This window comes from Stenella coeruleoalba (genome assembly GCF_951394435.1).
Source record: "Stenella coeruleoalba genome assembly, contig: scaffold_98, whole genome shotgun sequence".
Taxonomy (NCBI): Eukaryota; Metazoa; Chordata; class Mammalia; order Artiodactyla; family Delphinidae; genus Stenella; species Stenella coeruleoalba.
The window spans coordinates 54280-78201 of NW_027646255.1; the positions used below are offsets into that span (position 1 = coordinate 54280).

At 43.9% G+C, this 23922-nt stretch overlaps 1 long non-coding RNA gene across 7 annotated transcripts in view; it reads left to right on the forward strand.

The window, feature by feature from the left end:
* Positions 1–23922, forward strand: part of LOC307181236 — a 1179595-nt gene that overhangs the window by 52713 nt on the left and 1102960 nt on the right. For 6 of the 7 annotated variants that reach the window (XR_013826187.1, XR_013826188.1, XR_013826190.1 and 3 more), the window contains exon 3: positions 16778–16859. The exons of the other annotated variant lie outside the window; for it this stretch is intronic. This is a non-coding gene — a long non-coding RNA (uncharacterized lncRNA). The remainder of the gene's footprint in view (positions 1–16777; positions 16860–23922) is intronic. 7 annotated transcript variants of the gene reach the window in all.

Consider the following 23922-nt stretch of genomic DNA (forward strand, 5'->3'; position numbering starts at 1 on the left):
TCCTTAAATCGGTTTCCTGCAATTCTGCCCCACTTTCAAGTCCTCTTGGCAGCCTTACTTCAGTCTATTTTTGGACGATAGCTGTCATTTATAACTGCAGGTTTGTGAATTACAGTGCCCCTGAGCTCCTTTCTTCAACTCGCTTTCTTTTGAGCTGGCCGCAACACCGCAGGATGGCTTCAGGCCCTAATCTGGTTCCGGTACGGCACGCTGAGCCTTTGGTTATTTCCTCTTCCTGGTGGGAAATGAGAGTTAAATTTGCCCGTCCAGACACCTCCAGCTAGCCTCTCATTGGTTCTCGCTATTCCTGTTCATCTTCCACAGAAATTGCAAACTGGGCCAAACAGGAGGTTAAAGGCGCTGACTCTCCAAGTGGGGAGAGTGTTAGTAAAGCGTCTGGAATGTTGCACCCGAGTACCAGGGTACGAAAACTGAGACATATTTGAACACGTCTCCCGATCACATGGTTGATCATACTCTAGGTTCCACATGCATGTTTTAGCTGAAGGAAGAATACCTTAAACCTGGGTAGTTGAAACCCGTAGAATGGGTACCATGCAATATGACTTCAAAGGGTCTTCATTTGCTCACCGAACCTCTCCAATCCTATCACTGCTGCGTTTATGCCCCTGTACACATGCTTGATTCTCTTTCGGAGACATAGCAATCCATAGGTTTTAAGATACTTACTAGTCAGGTACATTCTTAGGCGTTTAATATGCGGTGTTGAGTCCATTTCGTTGAGCAAGGAGTAGCTCTTGTCTATTCCATATTTGACTTAAGGAACTTTATCTGTGCTCATTTCAATCTCTGGTTTTATGCAGCACCCCAACTCACCTTTACCCTTAAGCAAGCATAAGTTGGTTTTCTAAATTTGAGACCCTGTTCTGTTCTGTAATTCAGTTCCTGTGTAGCCAAGTTTACATTCCGTGTATTACTGATATCTTATGATGTTTCTTTTTCTGTGTGACTTACTTCAGTTAGAATCATCATACCTGAATCCACTCATTGTGCTGCTAAGGGCCTGATGACACAGATTTCATTGCTGAGTGATATTGCTTTGTAAGTAAATACCACAACTTCTTTATCCATTTTTCACTTTCTGCGATGTTGAACTTGTACTGTAAACGAGGTTCTTGTAAACAGAGCCGTTCCAAACTTTGGGGTGGCTGTGTCTTTTTGATTTTAATTTCCCTAAGCTATAGGACCATAAGTGGAAGTGCCCTAGGTTCTGTTGCTTTGTCTTTTAGATGTATCAGGAAACACCATACACTTCTCCGGAGTGGTTGTTGGCAATTTACATCCCGCCCATCAGCATAACAAGGCTCCCAGTTCTCCATGGCCTGTCCTGCCTTTCTGGATTTTACACTTTTTTCAGATGGCCCTTTTGACCGGGGGGAAGTGAGACTTCATTGTAGTGCAGATTTTCTTTGCAAGCTTGCTTGGTTGGCCAAAAAGGGCGTATGCGTTTTTTCCTGAATATATTCAGGAAAAAACGCATACGCCCTTTTTGGCCAAGTGCATCATTGTGGACGTTCTGCCTCTTTTCCTATGCTTGCAATGCAATTCCAGTCTACCTCCTGAAATCGGTTTCCTGCAATTCTGCCCCGCTTTCAAGTCCTCTTGGCAGCCTTACTTCAGCCTATTTTTGGACGATAGCTGTCATTTATAACTCTGCAGGTTTGTGAATTACAGTGCCCCTGAGCTCCTTTCTTCAACTCGCTTTCTTTTGAGCTGGCCGCAACACCGCAGGATGGCTTCAGGCCCTAATCTGGTTCCGGTATGGCACGCTGAGCCTTTGGTTATTTCCTCTTCCTGGTGGGAAATGAGAGTTAAATTTGCCCGTCCAGACACCTCCAGCTAGCCTCTCATTGGTTCTCACTATTCCTGTTCATCTTCCACAGAAATTGCAAACTGGGCCAAACAGGAGGTTAAAGGCGCTGACTCTCCAAGTGGGGAGAGTGTTAGTAAAGCGTCTGGAATGTTGCACCCGAGTACCAGGGTACGAAAACTGAGACATATTTGAACACGTCTCCCGTTCACATGGTTGATCATACTTGGGTTCCACATGCATGTTTTAGCTGAAGGAAGAATACCTTAAAGCTGGAGAGTTGAGACCCGTGTAATGGGTACCATGCAATATGACTTCAAAGGGTCTTCATTTGCTCACCGAACCTCTCCAATCCTATCACTGCTGCGTTTATGCCCTTGTACACATGCTTGATTCGCTTTCGGAGACATAGCAATCTATAGGTTTTAAGATACTTACTAGTCAGGTACATTCTTAGGCGTTTAATATGCGGTGTTGAGTCCATTTCGTTGAGCAAGGAGTAGCTCTTGTCTATTCCATATTTGGCTTAAGGAACTTTATCTGTGCTCATTTCAATCTCTGGTTTTATGCAGCACCCCAACTCACCTTTACCCTTAAGCAAGCATAAGTTGGTTTTCTAAATTTGAGACCCTGTTCTGTTCTGTAATTCAGTTCCTGTGTAGCCAAGTTTACATTCCGTGTATTACTGATATCTTATGATATTTCTTTTTCTGTGTGACTTATTTCAGTTAGAATCATCATACCTGAATCCACTCATTGTGCTGCTAAGGGCCTGATGACACAGATTTCATTGCTGAGTGATATTGCTTTGTAAGTAAATACCACAACTTCTTTATCCATTTTTCACTTTCTGCGATGTTGAACTTGTACTGTAAATGAGGTTCTTGTAAACAGAGCCGTTCCAAACTTTGGGGTGGCTGTGTCTTTTTGATTTTAATTTCCCTAAGCTATAGGACCATAAGTGGAAGTGCCCTAGGTTCTGTTGCTTTGTTTTTTAGATGTTTCAGGAAACACCATACACTTCTCCCGAGTGTCTGTTGGCAATTTACATCCCGCCCATCAGCATAACAAGGCTCCCAGTTCTCCATGGCCTGTCCTGCCTTTCTGGATTTTACACTTTTTTCAGATGGCCCTTTTGACCGGGGGGAAGTGAGACTTCATTGTAGTGCAGATTTCCTTTGCAAGCTTGCTTGGTTGGCCAAAAAGGGCGTATGCGTTTTTTCCTGAATATATTCAGGAAAAAACGCATACGCCCTTTTTGGCCAAGTGCATCATTGTGGACGTTCTGCCTCTTTTCCTATGCTTTCAATGCAATTCCAGTCTACCTCCTGAAATCGGTTTCCTGCAATTCTGCCCCGCTTTCAAGTCCTCTTGGCAGCCTTACTTCAGTCTATTTTTGGACGATAGCTGTCATTTATAACTCTGCAGGTTTGTGAATTACAGTGCCCCTGAGCTCCTTTCTTCAACTCGCTTTCTTTTGAGCTGGCCGCAACACCGCAGGATGGCTTCAGGCCCTAATCTTGTTCCGGTACGGCACACTGAGCCTTTGGTTATTTCCTCTTCCTGGTGGGAAATGAGAGTTAAATTTGCCCGTCCAGACACCTCCAGCTAGCCTCTCATTTGTTCTCGCTATTCCTGTTCATCTTCCGCAGAAATTGCAAACTGGGCCAAACAGGAGGTTAAAGGCGCTGACTCTCCAAGTGGGGAGAGTGTTAGTAAAGCGTCTGGAATGTTGCACACGAGTACCAGAGTACGAAAACTGAGACATATTTGAACACGTCTCCCGATCACATGGTTGATCATACTCTAGGTTCCACATGCATGTTTTAGCTGAAGGAAGAATACCTTAAACCTGGAGAGTTAAGACCCGTGTAATGGGTACCATGCAATATGACTTCAAAGGGTCTTCATTTGCTCACCGAACCTCTCCAATCCTATCACTGCTGCGTTCATGCCCCTGTACACATGCTTGATTCTCTTTCGGAGACATAGCAATCCATAGGTTTTAAGATACTTACTAGTCAGGTACATTCTTAGGCGTTTAATATGGGGTGTTGAGTCCATTTCATTGAGCAAGGAGTAGCTCTTGTCTATTCCATATTTGGCTTAAGGAACTTTATCTGTGCTCATTTCAATCTCTGGTTTTATGCAGCACCCCAACTCACCTTTACCCTTAAGCAAGAATAAGTTGGTTTTCTAAATTTGAGACCCTGTTCTGTTCTGTAATTCAGTTCCTGTGTAGCCAAGTTTACATTCCGTGTATTACTGATATCTTATGATGTTTCTTTTTCTGTGTGACTTACTTCAGTTAGAATCATCATACCTGAATCCACTCATTGTGCTGCTAAGGGCCTGATGACACAGATTTCATTGCTGAGTGATATTGCTTTGTAAGTAAATACCACAACTTCTTTATCCATTTTTCACTTTCTGCGATGTTGAACTTGTACTGTAAACGAGGTTCTTGTAAACAGAGCCGTTCCAAACTTTGGGGTGGCTGTGTCTTTTTGATTTTAATTTCCCTAAGCTATAGGACCATAAGTGGAAGTGCCCTAGGTTCTGTTGCTTTGTTTTTTAGATGTTTCAGGAAACACCATACACTTCTCCCGAGTGGTTGTTGGCAATTTACATCCCGCCCATCACCATAACAAGGCTCCCAGTTCTCCATGGCCTGTCCTGCCTTTCTGGATTTTACACTTTTTTCAGATGGCCCTTTTGACCGGGGGGAAGTGAGACTTCATTGTAGTGCAGATTTCCTTTGCAAGCTTGCTTGGTTGGCCAAAAAGGGCGTATGCGTTTTTTCCTGAATATATTCAGGAAAAAACGCATACGCCCTTTTTGGCCAAGTGCATCATTGTGGACGTTCTGCCTCTTTTCCTATGCTTTCAATGCAATTCCAGTCTACCTCCTGAAATCGGTTTCCTGCAATTCTGCCCCGCTTTCAAGTCCTCTTGGCAGCCTTACTTCAGTCTATTTTTGGACGATAGCTGTCATTTATAACTCTGCAGGTTTGTGAATTACAGTGCCCCTGAGCTCCTTTCTTCAACTCGCTTTCTTGTGACCTGGCCGCAACACCGCAGGATGGCTTCAGGCCCTAATCTTGTTCCGGCCCGGCATGCTGAGCCTTTGGTTATTTCCTCTTCCTGGTGGGAAATGAGAGTTAAATTTGCCCGTCCAGACACCTCCAGCTAGCCTCTCATTGGTTCTCGCTATTCCTGTTCATCTTCCGCAGAAATTGCAAACTGGGCCAAACAGGAGGTTAAAGGGACTGACTCTCCAAGTGGGGATAGTGTTAGTAAAGCGTCTGGAATGTTGCACCCGAGTACCAGGGGAGGAAAACTGAGACATATTTGAACACGTCTCCCGTTCACATGGTTGATCATACTCTGGGTTCCACATGCATGTTTTAGCTGAAGGAAGAATACCTTAAACCTGGGTAGTTGAGACCCGTGGAATGGGTACCATGCAATATGACTTCAAAGGGTCTTCATTTGCTCACCGAACCTCTCCAATCCTATCACTGCTGCGTTTATTCCCCTGTACACACGCTTGATTCTCTTTCGGAGACATAGCAATCCATAGGTTTTAAGATACTTACTAGTCAGGTACATTCTTAGGGGTTTAATATGGGGTTTTGAGTCCATTTCGTTGAGCAAGGAGTAGCTCTTGTCTATTCCATATTTGGCTTAAGGAACTTTATCTGTGCTCATTTCAATCTCTGGTTTTATGCAGCACCCCAACTCACCTTTACCCTTAAGCAAGCATAAGTTGGTTTTCTAAATTTGAGACCCTGTTCTGTTTTGGAATGCAGTTCCTGTGTAGCCAAGTTTACATTCCGTGTATTAGTGATATCTTATGATGTTTCTTTTTCTGTGTCACTTATTTCAGTTAGAATCATCGTACCTGAATCCACTCATTATGCTGCTACGGGCCTGATGACATAGATTTCATTGCTGAGTGATATTGCTTTGTAAGTAAATACCACAACTTCTTTATCCATTTTTCACTTTCTGCGATGTTGAACTTGTACTGTAAACGAGGTTCTTGTAAACAGTGCCGTTCCAAACTTTGGGGTGGCTGTGTCTTTTTGATTTTAATTTCCCTAAGCTATAGGACCATAAGTGGCAGTGCCCTAGGTTCTGTTGCTTTGTTTTTTAGATGTTTCAGGAAACACCATACACTTCTCCTGAGTGTCTGTTGGCAATTTACATCCCGCCCTTCAGCATAACAAGGCTCCCAGTTCTCCATGGCCTGTCCTGCCTTTCTGGATTTTACACTTTTTTCAGATGGCCCTTTTGACCGGGGGAAGTGAGACTTCATTGTAGTGCAGATTTCCTTTGCAAGCTTGCTTGGTTGGCCAAAAAGGGCGTATGCGTTTTTTCCTGAATATATTCAGGAAAAAACGCATACGCCCTTTTTGGCCAAGTGCATCATTGTGGACGTTCTGCCTCTTTTCCTATGCTTTCAATGCAATTCCAGTCTACCTCCTGAAATCGGTTTCCTGCAATTCTGCCCCGCTTTCAAGTCCTCTTGGCAGCCTTACTTCAGTCTATTTTTGGATGATAGCTGTCATTTATAACTCTGCAGGTTTGTGAATTACAGTGCCCCTGAGCTCCTTTCTTCAACTCGCTTTCTTTTGAGCTGGCCGCAACACCGCAGGATGGCTTCAGGCCCTAATCTGGTTCCGGTACGGCACGCTGAGCCTTTGGTTATTTCCTCTTCCTGGTGGGAAATGAGAGTTAAATTTGCCCGTCCAGACACCTCCAGCTAGCCTCTCATTGGTTCTCGCTATTCCTGTTCATCTTCCGCAGAAATTGCAAACTGGGCCAAACAGGAGGTTAAAGGCGCTGACTCTCCAAGTGGGGAGAGTGTTAGTAAAGCGTCTGGAATGTTGCACACGAGTACCAGGGTACGAAAACTGAGACATATTTGAACACGTCTCCCGATCACATGGTTGATCATACTCTAGGTTCCACATGCATGTTTTAGCTGAAGGAAGAATACCTTAAACCTGGGTATTTGAAACCCGTGGAATGGGTACCATGCAATATGACTTCAAAGGGTCTTCATTTGCTCACCGAACCTCTCCAATCCTATCACTGCTGCATTTATGCCCCTGTACACATGCTTGATTCTCTTTCGGAGACATAGCAATCCATAGGTTTTAAGATACTTACTAGTCAGGTACATTCTGAGGCGTTTAATATGCGGTGTTGAGTCCATTTCGTTGAGCAAGGAGTAGCTCTTGTCTATTCCATATTTGGCTTAAGGAACTTTATCTGTGCTCATTTCAATCTCTGGTTTTATGCAGCACCCCAACTCACCTTTACCCTTAAGCAAGCATAAGTTGGTTTTCTAAATTTGAGACCCTGTTCTGTTCTGTAATTCAGTTCCTGTGTAGCCAAGTTTACATTCCGTGTATTACTGATATCTTATGATGTTTCTTTTTCTGTGTGACTTACTTCAGTTAGAATCATCATACCTGAATCCACTCATTGTGCTGCTAAGGGCCTGATGACACAGATTTCATTGCTGAGTGATATTGCTTTGTAAGTAAATACCACAACTTCTTTATCCATTTTTCACTTTCTGCGATGTTGAACTTGTACTGTAAACGAGGTTCTTGTAAACAGAGCCGTTCCAAACTTTGGGGTGGCTGTGTCTTTTTGATTTTAATTTCCCTAAGCTATAGGACCATAAGTGGAAGTGCCCTAGGTTCTGTTGCTTTGTCTTTTAGATGTTTCAGGAAACACCATACACTTCTCCGGAGTGGTTGTTGGCAATTTACATCCCGCCCATCAGCATAACAAGGCTCCCAGTTCTCCATGGCCTGTCCTGCCTTTCTGGATTTTACACTTTTTTCAGATGGCCCTTTTGACCGGGGGGAAGTGAGACTTCATTGTAGTGCAGATTTCCTTTGCAAGCTTGCTTGGTTGGCCAAAAAGGGCATATGCGTTTTTTCCTGAATATATTCAGGAAAAAACGCATATGCCCTTTTTGGCCAAGTGCATCATTGTGGACGTTCTGCCTCTTTTCCTATGCTTGCAATGCAATTCCAGTCTACCTCCTGAAATCGGTTTCCTGCAATTCTGCCCCACTTTCAAGTCCTCTTGGCAGCCTTACTTCAGTCTATTTTTGGACGATAGCTGTCATTTATAACTGCAGGTTTGTGAATTACAGTGCCCCTGAGCTCCTTTCTTCAACTCGCTTTCTTTTGAGCTGGCCGCAACACCGCAGGATGGCTTCAGGCCCTAATCTGGTTCCGGTACGGCACGCTGAGCCTTTGGTTATTTCCTCTTCCTGGTGGGAAATGAGAGTTAAATTTGCCCGTCCAGACACCTCCAGCTAGCCTCTCATTGGTTCTCGCTATTCCTGTTCATCTTCCACAGAAATTGCAAACTGGGCCAAACAGGAGGTTAAAGGCGCTGACTCTTCAAGTGGGGAGAGTGTTAGTAAAGCGTCTGGAATGTTGCACCCGAGTACCAGGGTACGAAAACTGAGACATATTTGAACACGTCTCCCGATCACATGGTTGATCATACTCTAGGTTCCACATGCATGTTTTAGCTGAAGGAAGAATACCTTAAACCTGGGTAGTTGAAACCCGTGGAATGGGTACCATGCAATATGACTTCAAAGGGTCTTCATTTGCTCACCGAACCTCTCCAATCCTATCACTGCTGCGTTTATGCCCCTGTACACATGCTTGATTCTCTTTCGGAGACATAGCAATCCATAGGTTTTAAGATACTTACTAGTCAGGTACATTCTTAGGCGTTTAATATGCGGTGTTGAGTCCATTTCGTTGAGCAAGGAGTAGCTCTTGTCTATTCCATATTTGACTTAAGGAACTTTATCTGTGCTCATTTCAATCTCTGGTTTTATGCAGCACCCCAACTCACCTTTACCCTTAAGCAAGCATAAGTTGGTTTTCTAAATTTGAGACCCTGTTCTGTTCTGTAATTCAGTTCCTGTGTAGCCAAGTTTACATTCCGTGTATTACTGATATCTTATGATGTTTCTTTTTCTGTGTGACTTACTTCAGTTAGAATCATCATACCTGAATCCACTCATTGTGCTGCTAAGGGCCTGATGACACAGATTTCATTGCTGAGTGATATTGCTTTGTAAGTAAATACCACAACTTCTTTATCCATTTTTCACTTTCTGCGATGTTGAACTTGTACTGTAAACGAGGTTCTTGTAAACAGAGCCGTTCCAAACTTTGGGGTGGCTGTGTCTTTTTGATTTTAATTTCCCTAAGCTATAGGACCATAAGTGGAAGTGCCCTAGGTTCTGTTGCTTTGTCTTTTAGATGTTTCAGGAAACACCATACACTTCTCCCGAGTGGTTGTTGGCAATTTACATCCCGCCCATCAGCATAACAAGGCTCCCAGTTCTCCATGGCCTGTCCTGCCTTTCTGGATTTTACACTTTTTTCAGATGGCCCTTTTGACCGGGGGGAAGTGAGACTTCATTGTAGTGCAGATTTTCTTTGCAAGCTTGCTTGGTTGGCCAAAAAGGGCGTATGCGTTTTTTCCTGAATATATTCAGGAAAAAACGCATACGCCCTTTTTGGCCAAGTGCATCATTGTGGACGTTCTGCCTCTTTTCCTATGCTTGCAATGCAATTCCAGTCTACCTCCTGAAATCGGTTTCCTGCAATTCTGCCCCGCTTTCAAGTCCTCTTGGCAGCCTTACTTCAGCCTATTTTTGGACGATAGCTGTCATTTATAACTCTGCAGGTTTGTGAATTACAGTGCCCCTGAGCTCCTTTCTTCAACTCGCTTTCTTTTGAGCTGGCCGCAACACCGCAGGATGGCTTCAGGCCCTAATCTGGTTCCGGTATGGCACGCTGAGCCTTTGGTTATTTCCTCTTCCTGGTGGGAAATGAGAGTTAAATTTGCCCGTCCAGACACCTCCAGCTAGCCTCTCATTGGTTCTCACTATTCCTGTTCATCTTCCACAGAAATTGCAAACTGGGCCAAACAGGAGGTTAAAGGCGCTGACTCTCCAAGTGGGGAGAGTGTTAGTAAAGCGTCTGGAATGTTGCACCCGAGTACCAGGGTACGAAAACTGAGACATATTTGAACACGTCTCCCGTTCACATGGTTGATCATACTTGGGTTCCACATGCATGTTTTAGCTGAAGGAAGAATACCTTAAAGCTGGAGAGTTGAGACCCGTGTAATGGGTACCATGCAATATGACTTCAAAGGGTCTTCATTTGCTCACCGAACCTCTCCAATCCTATCACTGCTGCGTTTATGCCCTTGTACACATGCTTGATTCGCTTTCGGAGACATAGCAATCTATAGGTTTTAAGATACTTACTAGTCAGGTACATTCTTAGGCGTTTAATATGCGGTGTTGAGTCCATTTCGTTGAGCAAGGAGTAGCTCTTGTCTATTCCATATTTGGCTTAAGGAACTTTATCTGTGCTCATTTCAATCTCTGGTTTTATGCAGCACCCCAACTCACCTTTACCCTTAAGCAAGCATAAGTTGGTTTTCTAAATTTGAGACCCTGTTCTGTTCTGTAATTCAGTTCCTGTGTAGCCAAGTTTACATTCCGTGTATTACTGATATCTTATGATATTTCTTTTTCTGTGTGACTTATTTCAGTTAGAATCATCATACCTGAATCCACTCATTGTGCTGCTAAGGGCCTGATGACACAGATTTCATTGCTGAGTGATATTGCTTTGTAAGTAAATACCACAACTTCTTTATCCATTTTTCACTTTCTGCGATGTTGAACTTGTACTGTAAATGAGGTTCTTGTAAACAGAGCCGTCCCAAACTTTGGGGTGGCTGTGTCTTTTTGATTTTAATTTCCCTAAGCTATAGGACCATAAGTGGAAGTGCCCTAGGTTCTGTTGCTTTGTTTTTTAGATGTTTCAGGAAACACCATACACTTCTCCCGAGTGGTTGTTGGCAATTTACATCCCGCCCATCAGCATAACAAGGCTCCCAGTTCTCCATGGCCTGTCCTGCCTTTCTGGATTTTACACTTTTTTCAGATGGCCCTTTTGACCGGGGGGAAGTGAGACTTCATTGTAGTGCAGATTTCCTTTGCAAGCTTGCTTGGTTGGCCAAAAAGGGCGTATGCGTTTTTTCCTGAATATATTCAGGAAAAAACGCATACGCCCTTTTTGGCCAAGTGCATCATTGTGGACGTTCTGCCTCTTTTCCTATGCTTTCAATGCAATTCCAGTCTACCTCCTGAAATCGGTTTCCTGCAATTCTGCCCCGCTTTCAAGTCCTCTTGGCAGCCTTACTTCAGTCTATTTTTGGATGATAGCTGTCATTTATAACTCTGCAGGTTTGTGAATTACAGTGCCCCTGAGCTCCTTTCTTCAACTCGCTTTCTTTTGAGCTGGCCGCAACACCGCAGGATGGCTTCAGGCCCTAATCTGGTTCCGGTACAGCACGCTGAGCCTTTGGTTATTTCCTCTTCCTGGTGGGAAATGAGAGTTAAATTTGCCCGTCCAGACACCTCCAGCTAGCCTCTCATTGGTTCTCGCTATTCCTGTTCATCTTCCGCAGAAATTGCAAACTGGGCCAAACAGGAGGTTAAAGGCGCTGACTCTCCAAGTGGGGAGAGTGTTAGTAAAGCGTCTGGAATGTTGCACACGAGTACCAGGGTACGAAAACTGAGACATATTTGAACACGTCTCCCGATCACATGGTTGATCATACTCTAGGTTCCACATGCATGTTTTAGCTGAAGGAAGAATACCTTAAACCTGGAGAGTTAAGACCCGTGTAATGGGTACCATGCAATATGACTTCAACGGGTCTTCATTTGCTCACCGAACCTCTCCAATCCTATCACTGCTGCGTTCATGCCCCTGTACACATGCTTGATTCTCTTTCGGAGACATAGCAATCCATAGGTTTTAAGATACTTACTAGTCAGGTACATTCTTAGGCGTTTAATATGGGGTGTTGAGTCCATTTCGTTGAGCAAGGAGTAGCTCTTGTCTATTCCATATTTGGCTTAAGGAACTTTATCTGTGCTCATTTCAATCTCTGGTTTTATGCAGCACCCCAACTCACCTTTACCCTTAAGCAAGCATAAGTTGGTTTTCTAAATTTGAGACCCTGTTCTGTTCTGTAATTCAGTTCCTGTGTAGCCAAGTTTACATTCCGTGTATTACTGATATCTTATGATGTTTCTTTTTCTGTGTGACTTATTTCAGTTAGAATCATCATACCTGAATCCACTCATTGTGCTGCTAAGGGCCTGATGACACAGATTTCATTGCTGAGTGATATTGCTTTGTAAGTAAATACCACAACTTCTTTATCCATTTTTCACTTTCTGCGATGTTGAACTTGTACTGTAAACGAGGTTCTTGTAAACAGAGGCGTTCCAAACTTTGGGGTGGCTGTGTCTTTTTGATTTTAATTTCCCTAAGCTATAGGACCATAAGTGGAAGTGCCCTAGGTTCTGTTGCTTTGTTTTTTAGATGTTTCAGGAAACACCATACACTTCTCCCGAGTGTCTGTTGGCAATTTACATCCCGCCCATCACCATAACAAGGCTCCCAGTTCTCCATGGCCTGTCCTGCCTTTCTGGATTTTACACTTTTTTCAGATGGCCCTTTTGACCGGGGGGAAGTGAGACTTCATTGTAGTGCAGATTTCCTTTGCAAGCTTGCTTGGTTGGCCAAAAAGGGCGTATGCGTTTTTTCCTGAATATATTCAGGAAAAAATGCATACGCCCTTTTTGACCAAGTGCATCATTGTGGACGTTCTGCCTCTTTTCCTATGCTTTCAATGCAATTCCAGTCTACCTCCTGAAATCGGTTTCCTGCAATTCTGCCCCGCTTTCAAGTCCTCTTGGCAGCCTTACTTCAGTCTATTTTTGGACAATAGCTGTCATTTATAACTCTGCAGGTTTGTGAATTACAGTGCCCCTGAGCTCCTTTCTTCAACTCGCTTTCTTGTGACCTGGCCGCAACACCGCAGGATGGCTTCAGGCCCTAATCTGGTTCCGGCCCGGCATGCTGAGCCTTTGGTTAATTCCTCTTCCTGGTGGGAAATGAGAGTTAAATTTGCCCGTCCAGACACCTCCAGCTAGCCTCTCATTTGTTCTCGCTATTCCTGTTCATCTTCCGCAGAAATTGCAAACTGGGCCAAACAGGAGGTTAAAGGCGCTGACTCTCCAAGTGGGGAGAGTGTTAGTAAAGCGTCTGGAATGTTGCACACGAGTACCAGGGTACGAAAACTGAGACATATTTGAACACGTCTCCCGATCACATGGTTGATCATACTCTAGGTTCCACATGCATGTTTTAGCTGAAGGAAGAATACCTTAAACCTGGGTATTTGAAACCCGTGGAATGGGTACCATGCAATATGACTTCAAAGGGTCTTCATTTGCTCACCGAACCTCTCCAATCCTATCACTGCTGCGTTTATTCCCCTGTACACACGCTTGATTCTCTTTTGGAGACATAGCAATCCATAGGTTTTAAGATACTTACTAGTCAGGTACATTCTTAGGGGTTTAATATGGGGTTTTGAGTCCATTTCGTTGAGCAAGGAGTAGCTCTTGTCTATTCCATATTTGGCTTAAGGAACTTTATCTGTGCTCATTTCAATCTCTGGTTTTATGCAGCACCCCAACTCACCTTTACCCTTAAGCAAGCATAAGTTGGTTTTCTAAATTTGAGACCCTGTTCTGTTTTGGAATGCAGTTCCTGTGTAGCCAAGTTTACATTCCGTGTATTAGTGATATCTTAAGATGTTTCTTTTTCTGTGTGACTTATTTCAGTTAGAATCATCGTACCTGAATCCACTCATTATGCTGCTACGGGCCTGATGACATAGATTTCATTGCTGAGTGATATTGCTTTGTAAGTAAATACCACACCTTCTTTATCCATTTTTCACTTTCTGCGATGTTGAACTTGTACTGTAAACGAGGTTCTTGTAAACAGTGCCGTTCCAAAATTTGGGGTGGCTGTGTCTTTTTGATTTTAATTTCCCTAAGCTATAGGACCATAAGTGGCAGTGCCCTAGGTTCTGTTGCTTTGTTTTTTAGATGTTTCAGGAAACACCATACACTTCTCCTGAGTGTCTGTTGGCAATTTACATCCCGCCCTTCAGCATAACAAGGCTCCCAGTTCTCCATGGCCTGTCCTGCCTTTCTGGATTTTACACTTTTTTCAGATGGCCCTTTTGACCGGGGGGAAGTGAGACTTCATTGTAGTGCAGATTTCCTTTGCAAGCTTGCTTGGTTGGCCAAAAAGTGCGTATGCGTTTTTTCCTGAATATATTCAGGAAAAAACGCATACGCCCTTTTTGGCCAAGTGCATCATTGTGGACGTTCTGCCTCTTTTCCTATGCTTTCAATGCAATTCCAGTCTACCTCCTGAAATCGGTTTCCTGCAATTCTGCCCCGCTTTCAAGTCCTCTTGGCAGCCTTACTTCAGTCTATTTTTGGACGATAGCTGTCATTTATAACTCTGCAGGTTTGTGAATTACAGTGCCCCTGAGCTCCTTTCTTCAACTCTCTTTCTTGTGACCTGGCCGCAACACCGCAGGATGGCTTCAGGCCCTAATCTGGTTCCGGCCCGGAATGCTGAGCCTTTGGTTAATTCCTCTTCCTGGTGGGAAATGAGAGTTAAATTTGCCAGTCCAGATACCTCCAGCTAGCCTCTCATTGGTTCTCGCTATTCCTGTTCATCTTCCGCAGAAATTGCAAACTGGGCCAAACAGGAGGTTAAAGGGACTGACTCTCCAAGTCGGGAGAGTGTTAGTAAAGCGTCTGGAATGTTGCACCCGAGTACCAGGGGAGGAAAACTGAGACATATTTGAACACGTCTCCCGTTCACATGGTTGATCATACTCTGGGTTCCACATGCATGTTTTAGCTGAAGGAAGAATACCTTAAACCTGGAGAGTTGAGACCCGTGGAATGGGTACCATGCAATATGACTTCAAAGGGTCTTCATTTGCTCACCGAACCTCTCCAATCCTATCACTGCTGCGTTTATGCCCCTGTACACATGCTTGATTCTCTTTCGCAGACATAGCAATCCATAGGTTTTAAGATACTTACTAGTCAGGTACATTCTTAGGCGTTTAATATGGGGTGTTGAGTCCATTTCGTTGAGCAAGGAGTAGCTCTTGTCTATTCCATATTTGGCTTAAGGAACTTTATCTGTGCTCATTTCAATCTCTGGTTTTATGCAGCACCCCAACTCACCTTTACCCTTAAGCAAGAATAAGTTGGTTTTCTAAATTTGAGACCCTGTTCTGTTCTGTAATTCAGTTCCTGTGTAGCCAAGTTTACATTCCGTGTATTACTGATATCTTATGATGTTTCTTTTTCTGTGTGACTTATTTCAGTTAGAATCATCATACCTGAATCCACTCATTGTGCTGCTAAGGGCCTGATGACACAGATTTCATTGCTGAGTGATATTGCTTTGTAAGTAAATACCACAACTTCTTTATCCATTTTTCACTTTCTGCGATGTTGAACTTGTACTGTAAACGAGGTTCTTGTAAACAGAGCCGTTCCAAACTTTGGGGTGGCTGTGTCTTTTTGATTTTAATTTCCCTAAGCTATAGGACCATAAGTGGAAGTGCCCTAGGTTCTGTTGCTTTGTCTTTTAGATGTATCAGGAAACACCATACACTTCTCCGGAGTGGTTGTTGGCAATTTACATCCCGCCCATCAGCATAACAAGGCTCCCAGTTCTCCATGGCCTGTCCTGCCTTTCTGGATTTTACACTTTTTTCAGATGGCCCTTTTGACCGGGGGGAAGTGAGACTTCATTGTAGTGCAGATTTCCTTTGCAAGCTTGCTTGGTTGGCCAAAAAGTGCGTATGCGTTTTTTCCTGAATATATTCAGGAAAAAACGCATACGCCCTTTTTGGCCAAGTGCATCATTGTGGACGTTCTGCCTCTTTTCCTATGCTTTCAATGCAATTCCAGCCTACCTCCTGAAATCGGTTTCCTGCAATTCTGCCCCGCTTTCAAGTCCTCTTGGCAGCCTTACTTCAGTCTATTTTTGGACGATAGCTGTCATTTATAACTCTGCAGGTTTGTGAATTACAGTGACCCTGAGCTCCTTTCTTCAACTCGCTTTCTTTTGAGCTGGCCGCAACACCGCAGGATGGCTTCAGGCCCTAATCTGGTTCCGGTACGGCACGCTGAGCCTTTGGTTATTTCCTCTTCCTGGTGGGAAATGAGAGTTAAATTTGCCCGTCCAGACACCTCCAGCTAGCCTCTCATTGGTTCTCGCTATTCCTGTTCATCTTCCGCAGAAATTGCAAACTGGCCAAACAGGAGGTTAAAGGCGCTGACTCTCCAAGTGGGGAGAGTGTTAGTAAAGCGTCTGGAATGTTGCACCCGAGTACCAGGGGAGGAAAACTGAGACATATTTGAACACGTCTCCCGTTCACATGGTTGATCATACTTGGGTTCCACATGCATGTTTTAGCTGAAGGAAGAATACCTTAAACCTGGAGAGTTGAGACCCGTGTAATGGGTACCATGCAATATGACTTCAAAGGGTCTTCATTTGCTCACCGAACCTCTCCAATCCTATCACTGCTGCGTTTATGCCCCTGTACACATGCTTGATTCTCTTTTGGAGACATAGCAATCCATAGGTTTTATGATACTTACTAGTCAGGTACATTCTTAGGCGTTTAATATGCGGTGTTGAGTCCATTTCGTTGAGCAAGGAGTAGCTCTTGTCTATTCCATATTTGACTTAAGGAACTTTATCTGTGCTCATTTCAATCTCTGGTTTTATGCAGCACCCCAACTCACCTTTCCCCTTAAGCAAGCATAAGTTGGTTTTCTAAATTTGAGACCCTGTTCTGTTCTGTAATTCAGTTCCTGTGTAGCCAAGTTTACATTCCGTGTATTACTGATATCTTATGATGTTTCTTTTTCTGTGTGACTTATTTCAGTTAGAATCATCATACCTGAATCCACTCATTGTGATGCTAAGGGCCTGATGACATAGATTTCATTGCTGAGTGATATTGCTTTTTAAGTAAATACCACAACTTCTTTATCCATTTTTCACTTTCTGCGATGTTGAACTTGTACTGTAAACGAGGTTCTTGTAAACAGAGGCATCCCAAACTTTGGGGTGGCTGTGTCTTTTTGATTTTAATTTCCCTAAGCTATAGGACCATAAGTGGCAGTACCCTAGGCTCTGTTGCTTTGTTTTTTAGATGTTTCAGGAAACACCATACACTTCTCCCGAGTGTCTGTTGGCAATTTACATCCCGCCCATCAGCATAACAAGGCTCCCAGTTCTCCATGGCCTGTCCTGCCTTTCTGGATTTTACACTTTTTTCAGATGGCCCTTTTGACCGGGGGGAAGTGAGACTTCATTGTAGTGCAGATTTCCTTTGCAAGCTTGCTTGGTTGGCCAAAAAGGGCGTATGCGTTTTTTCCTGAATATATTCAGGAAAAAACGCATACGCCCTTTTTGGCCAAGTGCATCATTGTGGACGTTCTGCCTCTTTTCCTATGCTTTCAATGCAATTCCAGTCTACCTCCTGAAATCGGTTTCCTGCAATTCTGCCCCGCTTTCAAGTCCTCTTGGCAGCCTTACTTCAGTCTATTTTTGGACGATAGCTGTCATTTATAACTCTGCAGGTTTGTGAATTACAGTGCCCCTGAGCTCCTTTCTTCAACTCGCTTTCTTTTGAGCTGGCCGCAACACCGCAGGATGGCTTCAGGCCCTAATCTGGTTCCGGCACGGCACGCTGAGCCTTTGGTTATTTCCTCTTCCTGTTGGGAAATGAGAGTTAAATTTGCCCGTCCAGACACCTCCAGCTAGTCTCTCATTGGTTCTCGCTATTCCTGTTCATCTTCCGCAGAAATTGCAAACTGTGCCAAACAGGAGGTTAAAGGCGCTGACTCTCCAACTGGGGAGAGTGTTAGTAAAGCGTCTGGAATGTTGCACCCGAGTACCAGGGGAGGAAAACTGAGACATATTTGAACACGTCTCCCGATCACATGGTTGATCATACTCTGGGTTCCACATGCATGTTTTACCTGAAGGAAGAATACCTAAAACCGGGTAGTTGAAACCCGTGGAATGGGTACCATGCAATATGACTTCAAAGGGTCTTCATTTGCTCACCGAACCTCTCCAATCCTATCACTGCTGCGTTTATGCCCCTGTACACATGCTTGATTCTCTTTCGGAGACATAGCAATCCATAGGTTTTAAGATACTTACTAGTCAGGTACATTCTTAGGCGTTTAATATGGGGTTTTGAGTCCATTTCGTTGAGCAAGGAGTAGCTCTTGTCTATTCCATATTTGGCTTAAGGAACTTTATCTGTGCTCATTTCAATCTCTGGTTTTATTCAGCACCCCAACTCACCTTTCCCCATAAGCAAGCATAAGTTGGTTTGCTAAATTTGAGACCCTGTTCTGTTTTGGAATGCAGTTCCTGTGTAGCCAAGGTTACATTCCGTGTATTAGTGATATCTTATGATGTTTCTTTTTCTGTGTGACTTATTTCAGTTAGAATCATCGTACCTGAATCCACTCATTATGCTGCTATGGGCCTGATGACATAGATTTCATTGCTGAGTGATACTGCATTGTACCTAAGTACCACAAGTTCTTTATCCATTTTTCACTTTCTACGATGTTGAACTTGTACTGTAAACGAGGTTCTTGTAAACAGAGGCGTCCCAAACTTTGGGGTGGCTGTGTCTTTTTGATTTTAATTTCCCTAAGCTATAGGACCATAAGTGGAAGTGCCCTAGGCTCTGTTGCTTTGTTTTTTAGATGTTTCAGGAAACACCATACACTTCTCCCGAGTGTCTGTTGGCAATTTACATCCCGCCCATCAGCATAACAAGGCTCCCAGTTCTCCATGGCCTGTCCTGCCTTTCTGGATTTTAAACGTTTTTCAGATGGCCCTTTTGACCGGGGGGAAGTGAGACTTCATTGTAGTGCAGATTTCCTTTGCAAGCTTGCTTGGTTGGCCAAAAAGTGCGTATGCGTTTTTTCCTGAATATATTCAGGAAAAAACGCATACGCCCTTTTTGGCCAAGTGCATCATTGTGGACGTTCTGCCTCTTTTCCTATGCTTTCAATGCAATTCCAGTCTACCTCGTGAAATCGGTTTCCTGCAATTCTGCCCCGCTTTCAAGTCCTCTTGGCAGCCTTACTTCAGTCTATTTTTGGACGATAGCTGTCATTTATAACTCTGCAGGTTTGTGAAATACAGTGCCCCTGAGCTCCTTTCTTCAACTCGTTTTCTTTTGAGCTGGCCGCAACACCGCAGGATGGCTTCAGGCCCTAATCTGGTTCCGGCACGGCACACTGAGCCTTTACTTAATTCCTCTTCCTGGTGGGAAATGAGAGTTAAATTTGCCCGTCCAGACACCTCCAGCTAGCCTCTCATTGGTTCTCGCTATTCCTGTTCATCTTCCGCAGAAATTGCAAACTGGGCCAAACAGGAGGTTAAAGGGACTGACTCTCCAAGTCGGGAGAGTGTTAGTAAAGCGTCTGGAATGTTGCACCCGAGTACCAGGGGAGGAAAACTGAGACATATTTGAACACGTCTCCCGATCACATGGTTGATCATACTCTAGGTTCCACATGCATGTTTTAGCTGAAGGAAGAATACCTTAAACCTGGGTAGTTGAAACCCGTGGAATGGGTACCATGCAATATGACTTCAAAGGGTCTTCATTTGCTCACCGAACCTCTCCAATCCTATCACTGCTGCGTTTATGCCCCTGTACACATGCTTGATTCTCTTTCGGAGACATAGCAATCCATAGATTTTAAGATACTTACTAGTCAGGTACATTCTTAGGCGTTTAATATGCGGTGTTGAGTCCATTTCGTTGAGCAAGGAGTAGCTCTTGTCTATTCCATATTTGACTTAAGGAACTTTATCTGTGCTCATTTCAATCTCTGGTTTTATGCAGCACCCCAACTCACCTTTACCCTTAAGCAAGCATAAGTTGGTTTTCTAAATTTGAGACCCTGTTCTGTTCTGTAACTCAGTTCCTGTGTAGCCAAGTTTACATTCCGTGTATTACTGATATCTTATGATGTTTCTTGTTCTGTGTGACTTACTTCAGTTAGAATCATCATACCTGAATCCACTCATTGTGCTTCTAAGGGCCTGATGACACAGATTTCATTGCTGAGTGATATTGCTTTGTAAGTAAATACCACAACTTCTTTATCCATTTTTCACTTTTTGCGATGTTGAACTTGTACTGTAAACGAGGTTCTTGTAAACAGAGGTGTCCCAAACTTTGGGGTGGCTGTGTCTTTTTGATTTTAATTTCCCTAAGCTATAGGACCATAAGTGTCAGTGCCCTAGGCTCTGTTGCTTTGTTTTTTAGATGTTTCAGGAAACACCATACACTTCTCCCGAGTGTCTGTTGGCAATTTACATCCCTCCCATCAGCATAACAAGGCTCCCAGTTCTCCATGGCCTGTCCTGCCTTTCTGGATTTTACACTTTTTTCAGATGGCCCTTTTGACCGGGGGGAAGTGAGACTTCATTGTAGTGCAGATTTCCTTTGCAAGCTTGCTTGGTTGGCCAAAAAGGGCGTATGCGTTTTTTCCTGAATATATTCAGGAAAAAACGCATACGCCCTTTTTGGCCAAGTGCATCATTGTGGACGTTCTGCCTCTTTTCCTATGCTTTCAATGCAATTCCAGTCTACCTCCTGAAATCGGTTTCCTGCAATTCTGCCCCGCTTTCAAGTCCTCTTGGCAGCCTTACTTCAGTCTATTTTTGGACGATAGCTGTCATTTATAACTCTGCATGTTTGTGAATTACAGTGCCCCTGAGCACCTTTCTTCAACTTGCTTTCTTGTGACCTGGCCGCAACACCGCAGGATGGCTTCAGGCCCTAATCTGGTTCCGGCACGGCACGCTGAGTCTTTGGTTATTTCCTCTTCCTGGTGGGAAATGAGAGTTAAATTTGCCCGTCCAGACACCTCCAGCTAGTCTCTCATTGGTTCTCGCTATTCCTGTTCATCTTCCGCAGAAATTGCAAACTGGGCCAAACAGGAGGTTAAAGGCGCTGACTCTCCAAGTGGGGAGAGTGTTAGTAAAGCGTCTGGAATGTTGCACCCGAGTACCAGGGGAGGAAAACTGAGACATATTTGAACATGTCTCCCGATCACATGGTTGATCATACTCTGGGTTCCACATGCATGTTTTAGCTGAAGGAAGAATACCTAAAACCTGGGTAGTTGAAACCCGTGGAATGGGTACCATGCAATATGACTTCAAAGGGTCTTCATTTGCTCACCGAACCTCTCCAATCCTATCACTGCTGCGTTTATGCCCCTGTACACATGCTTGATTCTCTTTCGGAGACATAGCAATCCATAGGTTTTAAGATACTTACTAGTCAGGTACATTCTTAGGCGTTTAATATGGGGTTTTGAGTCCATTTCGTTGAGCAAGGAGTAGCTCTTGTCTATTCCATATTTGGCTTAAGGAACTTTATCTGTGCTCATTTCAATCTCTGGTTTTATGCAGCACCCCAACTCACCTTTCCCCATAAGCAAGCATAAGTGGGTTTTCTAAATTTGAGACCCTGTTCTGTTTTGGAATGCAGTTCCTGTGTAGCCAAGGTTACATTCCGTGTATTAGTGATATCTTATGATGTTTCTTTTTCTGTGTGACTTATTTCAGTTAGAATCATCGCACCTGAATCCACTCATTATGCTGCTAAGGGCCTGATGACACAGATTTCATTGCTGAGTGATATTGCTTTGTAAGTAAATACCACAACTTCTTTATCCATTTTTCACTTTCTGCGATGTTGAACTTGTACTGTAAACGAGGTTCTTGTAAACAGAGCCGTTCCAAACTTTGGGGTGGCTGTGTCTTTTTGATTTTAATTTCCCTAATCTATAGGACCATAAGTGGAAGTGCCCTAGGTTCTGTTGCTTTGTTTTTTAGATGTTTCAGGAAACACCATACACTTCTCCCGAGTGGTTGTTGGCAATTTACATCCCGCCCAGCAGCATAACAAGGCTCCCAGTTCTCCATGGCCTGTCCTGCCTTTCTGGATTTTACACTTTTTTCAGATGGCCCTTTTGACCGGGGGGAAGTGAGACTTCATTGTAGTGCAGATTTCCTTTGCAAGCTTGCTTGGTTGGCCAAAAAGGGCGTATGCGTTTTTTCCTGAATATATTCAGGAAAAAACGCATACGCCCTTTTTGGCCAAGTGCATCATTGTGGACGTTCTGCCTCTTTTCCTATGCTTTCAATGCAATTCCAGTCTACCTCCTGAAATCGGTTTCCTGCAATTCTGCCCCGCTTTCAAGTCCTCTTGGCAGCCTTACTTCAGTCTATTTTTGGACGATAGCTGTCATTAATAACTCTGCAGGTTTGTGAATTACAGTGCCCCTGAGCTCCTTTCTTCAACTCGCTTTCTTTTGAGCTGGCCGCAACACCGCAGGATGGCTTCAGGCCCTAATCTGGTTCCGGTACAGCACGCTGAGCCTTTGGTTATTTCCTCTTCCTGGTGGGAAATGAGAGTTAAATTTGCCCGTCCAGACACCTCCAGCTAGCCTCTCATTGGTTCTCGCTATTCCTGTTCATCTTCCGCAGAAATTGCAAACTGGGCCAAACAGGAGGTTAAAGGCGCTGACTCTCCAAGTGGGGAGAGTGTTAGTAAAGCGTCTGGAATGTTGCACCCGAGTACCAGGGGAGGAAAACTGAGACATATTTGAACACGTCTCCCGTTCACATGGTTGATCATACTCTGGGTTCCACATGCATGTTTTAGCTGAAGGAAGAATACCTTAAACCTGGAGAGTTGAGACCCGTGTAATGGGTACCATGCAATATGACTTCAAAGGGTCTTCATTTGTTCACCGAACCTCTCCAATCCTATCACTGCTGCGTTTATGCCCCTGTACACATGCTTGATTCTCTTTTGGAGACTTAGCAATCCATAGGTTTTACGATACTTACTAGTCAGGTACATTTTTAGGCGTTTAATATGCGGTGTTGAGTCCATTTCGTTGAGCAAGGAGTAGCTCTTGTCTATTCCATATTTGACTTAAGGAACTTTATCTGTGCTCATTTCAATCTCTGGTTTTATGCAGCACCCCAACTCACCTTTCCCCTTAAGCAAGCATAAGTTGGTTTTCTAAATTTGAGACCCTGTTCTGTTCTGTAATTCAGTTCCTGTGAAGCCAAGTTTACATTCCGTGTATTACTGATATCTTATGATGTTTCTTTTTCTGTGTGACTTATTTCAGTTAGAATCATCATACCTGAATCCACTCATTGTGATGCTAAGGGCCTGATGACATAGATTTCATTGCTGAGTGATATTGCTTTGTAAGTAAATACCACAACTTCTTTATCCATTTTTCACTTTCTGCGATGTTGAACTTGTACTGTAAACGAGGTTCTTGTAAACAGAGCCGTTCCAAACTTTGGGGTGGCTGTGTCTTTTTGATTTTAATTTCCCTAAGCTATAGGACCATAAGTGTCAGTGCCCTAGGCTCTGTTGCTTTGTTTTTTAGATGTTTCAGGAAACACCATACACTTCTCCCGAGTGTCTGTTGGCAATTTACATCCCTCCCATCAGCATAACAAGGCTCCCAGTTCTCCATGGCCTGTCCTGCCTTTCTGGATTTTACACTTTTTTCAGATGGCCCTTTTGACCGGGGGGAAGTGAGACTTCATTGTAGTGCAGATTTCCTTTGCAAGCTTGCTTGGTTGGCCAAAAAGGGCGTATGCGTTTTTTCCTGAATATATTCAGGAAAAAACGCATACGCCCTTTTTGGCCAAGTGCATCATTGTGGACGTTCTGCCTCTTTTCCTATGCTTTCAATGCAATTCCAGTCTACCTCCTGAAATCGGTTTCCTGCAATTCTGCCCCGCTTTCAAGTCCTCTTGGCAGCCTTACTTCAGTCTATTTTTGGACGATAGCTGTCATTTATAACTCTGCATGTTTGTGAATTACAGTGCCCCTGAGCACCTTTCTTCAACTTGCTTTCTTGTGACCTGGCCGCAACACCGCAGGATGGCTTCAGGCCCTAATCTGGTTCCGGCACGGCACGCTGAGTCTTTGGTTATTTCC